Source organism: Hyperoodon ampullatus, assembly GCF_949752795.1.
Source record: "Hyperoodon ampullatus genome assembly, chromosome: 2".
In the NCBI taxonomy this organism is placed as follows: domain Eukaryota; kingdom Metazoa; phylum Chordata; class Mammalia; order Artiodactyla; family Ziphiidae; genus Hyperoodon; species Hyperoodon ampullatus.
The window spans coordinates 169,172,937-169,180,647 of record NC_136915.1 but is presented as its reverse complement, the minus strand read 5'-3'; the positions used below and the strand labels follow the sequence as shown (position 1 = coordinate 169,180,647).

Genomic DNA, 7,711 nt, shown 5'->3' with positions numbered 1-7,711 from the left:
TTAAGAGATGTTAACTTATCCATACTACGTAGTAATTAATTAGCAGAACTGTTCGTTCATACCTGTTTGTCTTATTTTAAAGCCTAAAAAATATATAATCCTTTTTGTATCTTAAACACAATGCTATATATATTTACATAAGCATGCACACTATATACACACATGTATGCACTATATATGTATACACACATTTATCATTTGTTTCTCATAACAATTTTATCACTCAAAATTTTTTCTGATTGTAAAATCTGGAAATTACAGAAAGCCATGCATAAAATATTTTTTAAAATCCGATGGCTCTAAGAAAACTACTGTTAAAGTGTTTACCATTATAAACATTTCAGAGTACATTTTAAAGTCTTTTTTTCTATGACTATGCATATATGTGTGTTTTTATAGCATATTTATGGCATAAGCGTATTATGGCTTAAGCATTTCCCTTGTCCTTAAACATTATTCTGAATTTAATGGCTTCCAAATATTCCATAATATGGGTGTAACATAATGCATTTATCTCTGTATCTTTATTAACAAACAGGTTTGGTATTATGAATACTGAGTATTGTGTATGTACATTTCTAGAAAATACCGATACTGCCAAATACCAAGGTTAAAAATTATGCATAGTTTAATTTTGATACACACTGCCAAAGTGTTGTTTTAACCAATTCACACAACTTTCCAGCACCTACAAGAGTGCTCACTTCCCTGAGGCATAACAACCTGTAATTGAGGTCTCTTTAAGAGTTCCTGGAGAGATCTCAGGCGAAATCTTCACCCTGCATCTTGAGCTCTGATCGCAGGAACTCCTTCAGTCCAGCAAGCGGCGCCGTCACCTTCCGTCGGGGTTGGGTCGTCGCGGAGACATCACGTGATCCGGCCGTCTCTGCGCCGGGGGACGGTCTTGCGGGGATTTGCCTTACGTACGCCGCCGCATGACGTCGTACGTAGGGGCTGGCTAGCCGCCATCTTGCTTCTTTTTCTCGCTCGCTATTTCCCTCTCGAGAAGGAGCGAAAGTGCTTTGGCGGTTTGTCCATCCGCAGTTTCGGATCTCTGGGGCCCGGGGTCCTTCCAGCCGCCCCCTACCCCTAGTTTCCCCTTCCCCTTCCCCCTATAAGAGCTCTGCGGAGCCCCTGGAAGCGCGGAAACACACAGCTTGACACTCATCCTGGCCGGTAAGGAAAGCGAGGGCGTCTGGGCTGCGATCACAGCGGGCCCTATCCGGGAGGGCTGGCGTGGGGCGGCCCGGGGCGTGGGAGCGCACCCCGACCCTGGCGCCCAGAGACGAGGGAGCCGCGTGGAGAGGGCCTTGGGTCCGGGCATCCTCTTTTTCTCTTTGGCTACCATCATCTCTGCTTCTGGGGGAGCCTCGGCCTCCTGCTATGGGAGCGGGAAAAACCGGAGTCAGACCCGCCCCATGTGGTCTGCAGCGGGAGTTCCGGACCCGTCGGCCTCCTCCCACTCAGGCCCTGTAGGGGGATTACGCACGTTGCCGGGTAAGGGAAGGGAGTTTCCTTCCCGCGGGATAGGCGGGTGCGCGGTCTCTTTTCCTAGTGTGGGCATGTGTCCCCCCAAACAACTCAGGGGCTCATCTAGGCTCTTTAATGCTTACCTCTTCTTCATGTTTAGTGAGGGTGAAATTTGCAATGAGTAGTGTGCGGGAGAGACCGGGTTAAAGGCCGGGCTCGGTGAGAGGCTCTTCGGGGAATGAGGACCAGTCCTACTTCCGCTAGGGACGTGCTGCCCCAACTCCAGAGGCGGGTTCGGATAGTGTTTTCTCACCCTAGGCCTCTCCATCCCCTAATCTGCTTGGTGAATCTCACTCCGCAGCTTTCTCTCTTTGAGATAGCATTAGTGTTGGTGTTACGGTAAAGGCCCCACTTTAGGGCTTGAAGAAAAGGGCATAGGGGGCCAATAGGAACACTGATAAATTCTTCCTTCCCTTGAGAGGAATGTGTCTAATTCCTTTAAAGGGATGTGTATATGTTTTGACTTGATCTGAGATTCTTTTGAGGTTTCCGACGCGTCTGATGTTTGCTGGCTTCTAAGGCTAGCCGGATTTCCGCATTGACCGATCTTCAGCCTATGTCCATAGATTCATACCTCGCCAGGGTACTTGGAATTGTACAGTAGGCGACTGTGCTGTAAGATTTTCATTTGGAATGCCCCCAGAAGAATCGGGATTCTTGATTAAATGCTTGATAGCGTATTCCCGCAAATAAAAATGATAGGGTGATACTTAAACGCCCACTAAGCCCAACTCCAGCATTTGTTAGAAGTAGATTAACCTCCTCTGTTGGTAATTAAGATGCTGCTCAGACTGGAGCCATTTTTAGGTGTGTGTCACAAATGCACTGCAGCATCTTTTCTGGTCCACTTCAAATGCATTGATCTCCTAAAAAAAGGAATAGGTTGAATTTGAGTTTCTAGCATATAGTCAACGAGTAATTCTCTCCTTTTCCATAATGGAATTTTCAGAATATAGGCTTTTTACATTTACTTTTGTGTTTCGGTCTTGTGAACTTCTGTATGTGGCTGTTTTCCCTCCACTAGTTGACCTTTTACCATGTACTGAGCACATAAATAAGCTCTTTACAGACATTCTCTGTGTTAATCCTACAGCAAGCCTTTGAGGGAGGTACTATCATCATCCCCATTTTACAGATGAGGAAATGAAATCTGAGAAATTAAAGTAGTTTGACCAAGGTCACACGGCAGTTATTGATGGTGCTGTATAGATTCAAACCCAGATTGTCTGAACGCAAAGGGGATGCTCTAAGCTGTCAAACTGCCTCCCTGTTCCTTGTAATTTTGCAAACTATAGGAACTAAATAAGATACAGCATTATTAACCTAGTTTTTGTTTTCCTTGACTCAGTATAGAAACATGGTTGCTTGTGAAGGTTAAAGTGTTCCAAGGTGTAAAAAATACATTATAGCTACTCTGGGGATAGAAAAGCCAGTCGAGTAAAACTCAAATGCTATGGTATGACAGATAATTTTTAAATTTTGATATCTGGCCTATATTATTGATAAAATATTTCCTCATCTGTAAAATGGATATGATAATAGTAGTAACTCCTTCAAAGGCTTGCTGTAGGTTTATCACAGATATGTATGTAAAGAGCTTATTACTGTGCTCAGTACATAGTAAAAGGTCAACTAGTAGTGGAAGGAGAATGACAGAATACTGGTAGAAGAAAATACTCTTCTTCCAAGCAGTGGGTAACCTGTATATTCTCAGAATGGAGTATACCTTTGGGAACTTAAGAAATAGTTTTCCTTTTTTTTTTTTTTTAGGCTTTTTTAGACTTAAATATCTTTTTTTTTCCTTTTTTTTTTTTTACACATATATTGGGTTTTGTTTCTTAAAGATTTCTTCATGTTCCAGAGTCAGTACGCCTGGGATCAGTATATTGGGCACAGCTGAAAACACAGAAGTTCTGCCTCATTCAAGTCCCTGTCTCCCCTCTACCCCTACCCCACCCCCCCATCCTTATGGTAAAATGTCTTTGAAGATTATATTATGTCCTCCTCTCCCTCCAAGTGGTTTCCTTCTTCCCCCAGCCCCCAAACACCACTTCAGTTTGTAATTCAGTTGAGGAACTCGTTTTTCAGATGCTATTTATGCCATATTTGTGTAAGGCACGAATTGATCATTCATAAAATGTTGACACAAACTGGTATAGAACCCTATTCTTACCATGAAGGAGATCCAAAAGTTGTGTCTGCCTGAGTTATGACTAATAAACTTTCACTAAAGCGAGCCTTGTCATCTTATGAATAGGCTGACACAATGAAAGCTTGTCTCAGTCTGTGTTAACTGTTGCTTAGAAGTCTTGAGAATTAATAAGTTAGTTTTGAGTCATAACATTTAAAAATTCTCAATAATGCCATTGATGCATCAGTCAGGACATCTTTTGAGGTAAAAGCGTTCTCTGGAGAGGGTGATTCCAGTGAATTTTTTTATTGTATGTGTGTCCTCCCCCCTTCCCCAAAGGCTAAATATAGTCTGACCTTTTTGCCAGTTATATTTCTAGTCATTATTTTGCTCTAGATTGACAGAATGCCTGTCACATTTTGGGGGCTTTGTGTGCACATATTTTCTGGCAGATCAGAACAAGGGCTCTTACTAAGTTTCAGCAGTTGTCTAGTTGACAGAAACTTTTATGTGGTTAGCCTATACCTAGAGTTGAACACAAGATAGCAGTGGAATTATTACTGTCAACGTAGTATACTCAGCCGTGTGTGGTGCTGCTAGGTGCTCTACATTAAAGAAGAGCAGGACATAATCAGCATTTGTGAAGGACATCTAGTATTAAAAAAACACTACTGGGGTTTTTTTTTTGTTTTTTTTTTTTTTTTTGGCTACGTTGGGTCTTTGTTGCTGCGCATGGGCTTTCTCTAGTTGTGGTGAGCGGGGGCTACTGTTTGTCGCGATGCACAGGCTTCTCCTTGCGGTGGCTTCTCTTGTTGCGGAACACGGGCTCTAGGCACGTGGGCTTCAGTAGTTGTGGCATGCGGGCTCAGTAGTTGTGGCACACGGGTGGCTTAGTTGCTCCACGGCCTGTGGGATCTTCCCAGACCAGGGCTTGAACCCGTGTCCCCTGCATTGGCAGGCATATTCTAAACCACTGTGCCACCAGGGAAGCCCCAATACTGGGTATTATTTACATAACATTATATAGTAGTTTTCTGTTTACTTGTCTGCGTTCTAATATTAATCTGTTTTCCTTTACTAGACTGTTTCCATGTCTTATCACTTTGTACAGTGGTTGGCATGTATCTAGAGTTTATTATATGTTATTGAATAAATGAGATTAGGAAACAGAAAGATTAGACCCACAACTAAGGTTCAACTGACAAATGTCCTAGTGGAGCAAAAGAATACCCCCGTCATTTTTCCCCCTTTATTTACCTATTAGAATAGTATCAGATGCTTTCAAATAGTTTGTGTTTATGTTCTGTACATTGTGAGATTTTTTTGCATCAGATTATCCTTACTAATTTTTAGATTTATTCAACAAACATTACAGATTCTTTTAATTTTGTAAGGCACAGTGCATGAGAGGAAAATGGCTTTTGGTTCGTACTGCCAAGATATTCACAATCTTAAGGATTAATATGAAAAGTTATCATGTGATCTTTGGATTCATACCAGAATATAAAAATAAAGATATACAGACAGGTAATGGAAATTTGGGACAGAAAATTCATATATGGAAAATTGTCCATAGTATAGGTCGAGTGCCCAGTTGGTTACAAGTAAAGGCATGATGGCCAGGAGGGACTAAGAATAATTGTAATTATTAATATTTAGTGAGCACTTACCATGCCGGGCACTGAGCTAAGAACACTTTGAGGATTATCTCTTTCATTCCATACAATAAGCCTAGAATGTGGATTATTTTATTACCATTACACAACTAGAAAACTGGATTTAAAGAGATGCAGTAATTTGTTCAAAGTTACTTAGCTGGTAGGTGAGATTCGAATTATTGACCCAGAGCCTGAGTGCTTAACTTCTATACTACATGGATTTCCCAGTGGCCAGTGTTTCTCTAACTTTAGTCATTCACAATTTTTGCTTTATCTTCAAACCGTCTGTCAATATTTTTCTTTAATTCAGCTTACTATCTTTTAATTAAGTGAGTTTAAAAGAAAAATTTATGTGATTATTTGGTGTTAGAGTGTTTTCCCCCCAACATGTGTTAAAGTAAACATGTAATTTTAAATATTCCTCTATGGACTACTTAAAATCATCTAATATACCATCAGTACTCATTTGTATCCCACCCTTTGGGACATAACTGCTATAAGAAATGAATACTGCATAGGATCAGGCAGCAGTTGGAATTAATGAAGGCCAGAAGTGATGAAAGCCTAAAAATAGAATAGATTCATCAAACAGGAAATGGCAGCATTACAGGAGTAGAGATATAAATTAGAGCCTTAACTACATACTTGGGACAACCATTTGCAGGATGAACTGCAAAGTGGAGTGGGTTTATTTAGACAGAGAAATGTAACAGGATGTCAGCTACATACTTGGGACATCCATTTCCAGGATGAACTGCACAGTGGAGTGGGTTTATTTAGACAGAGAAATGTAACAGGATGTCTAAGATAATCTATGGCAAGAGAAGGAGAAAAAGAATGAATAACTTAAGGAAGAAGTCACTACAGAAATCAGGGTAGAAAAGGAAAATCTCTAAAATAGGATTGTGACAGCCAAATGTAGCAGAGTTCAGAAAAATATGTGAGAAATGGCTCTTGGATTTGGCTTGAGTGATCCTTGGTGACCCTAAGAGAATTTAAGTCAGTTAATGAGGCTGAAAGGTTATAAGCAGGGAGGAATAAGTAGTGAGACCTCTTAATTTTTAGGTGTGTTGGATACTCAAAATGAGCTCTGGACTAGGAGTTTGAAAACCTGGGGTTAATCCTTTTGTCACTTGGGGGCAAGTGACTTGGCTTCTTCAAGTTTCGGATACACTGTATTCATCTGGAAAATAAGGATAATACTGGTTTCCCCTATCTTAGAGGATTGTTACAAAGATCACATTAAATGTGTTTCTTATACTTTTTGAGTTTAATATTCTTTGATATCACATGAGTCTTAACCACATTTAAAACAAAAGGGATGCATGAAAAGTAGAAAGTTGAAGGTAAGGGGAGGATAGGTTCTCAACAAGATTGGAAGATCTCCTCATGGTGCATATGTAATTAGAGGATGGGTGTCTAGGGAAGTTAATAATCGATCTTCCTTCCTCCTTCTTTCCTAATGAATAATCTGAAAGTGCAGGGCTCCTGCATATGGTTGTACCATTTGTGCACTGCACAAAGATGCCTGGCTGAAGGAGGCAACAAGGACTGAAATCTAGCCCTTGATCCGCTTTCAGAGTCCTGTGCCCTGGCTAGGCCTCCAGCGGAAATTGTGCCTCCACTTCTCTTCTCCCTCCCAAGACATCAGCCCTCTCACCAAGATGAGTACCTGTATCTTCCCAGAGGGTGTGTTTTTCTATGTGCACAAAGGCCCTGTGGAGGCCAGTGCTCTGAAAGGCTCCTTAAGGAGACATATTAAGGATATGTTCAGAACAACATCAAAAACATTTGGGAGACTGGAGAAATGGTCACTAGGAACAGAAAGCTTAGAACTTATTATGAAAATGGGTTAAGTAGTTGCCCAACAGCAAGTATAGAATTCCAGTTTATCCAGTGTATTTTAAAGATGGGCATTGTAACTTATTAAGTGTTTCTAGTAATTTGGAAACAAATAATGTTTATTAAAATATCATATGTAGATGATCAGCTTTCAAAGAGGAAAGAGAATATATGAGTAAAACTATACTTAACATTTTAATCTTCAAAAAAACCACTTTATACTTTTTCAGTTGCAATTACAATTTACATTTTTGGCAATATGACTATTGTTGCTTGGCCTGTATATGTGTATATTTTTAATGTTATTTATTTTGATGTTTGAGCTTTTTTTTTTTTTTTTGGCTGTGCTGGGTCTTCGTTGCTGGCGCGGGTTTCTCATTGCGGTGGCTTCTCTTGTTGTGGAGCACAGGCTCTAGGCGCGTGGGCTTCAGTAGTTGTGGCACGAGGGCTCAGTAGCTGTGGCTCATGGGCTCTAGAGCGCAGGCTCAGTAGTTGTGGCACACGGGCTTAATTGCTCCGCAGAATGTGGGATCTTCCTGGACCAGGGATC

General features: G+C 40.9%; 1 protein-coding gene across 1 annotated transcript in view; it reads left to right on the top strand.

Moving 5' to 3' along the window:
* Positions 1-1,082: 1,082 nt before the first annotated feature.
* The window catches only part of PRRC2C (proline rich coiled-coil 2C), a gene marked incomplete at its 3' end in the record, with an annotated part of 93,750 nt that continues 87,121 nt past the window's right edge, over positions 1,083-7,711 (top strand). The window contains exon 1 of the mRNA XM_079697967.1: positions 1,083-1,176. The remainder of the gene's footprint in view (positions 1,177-7,711) is intronic.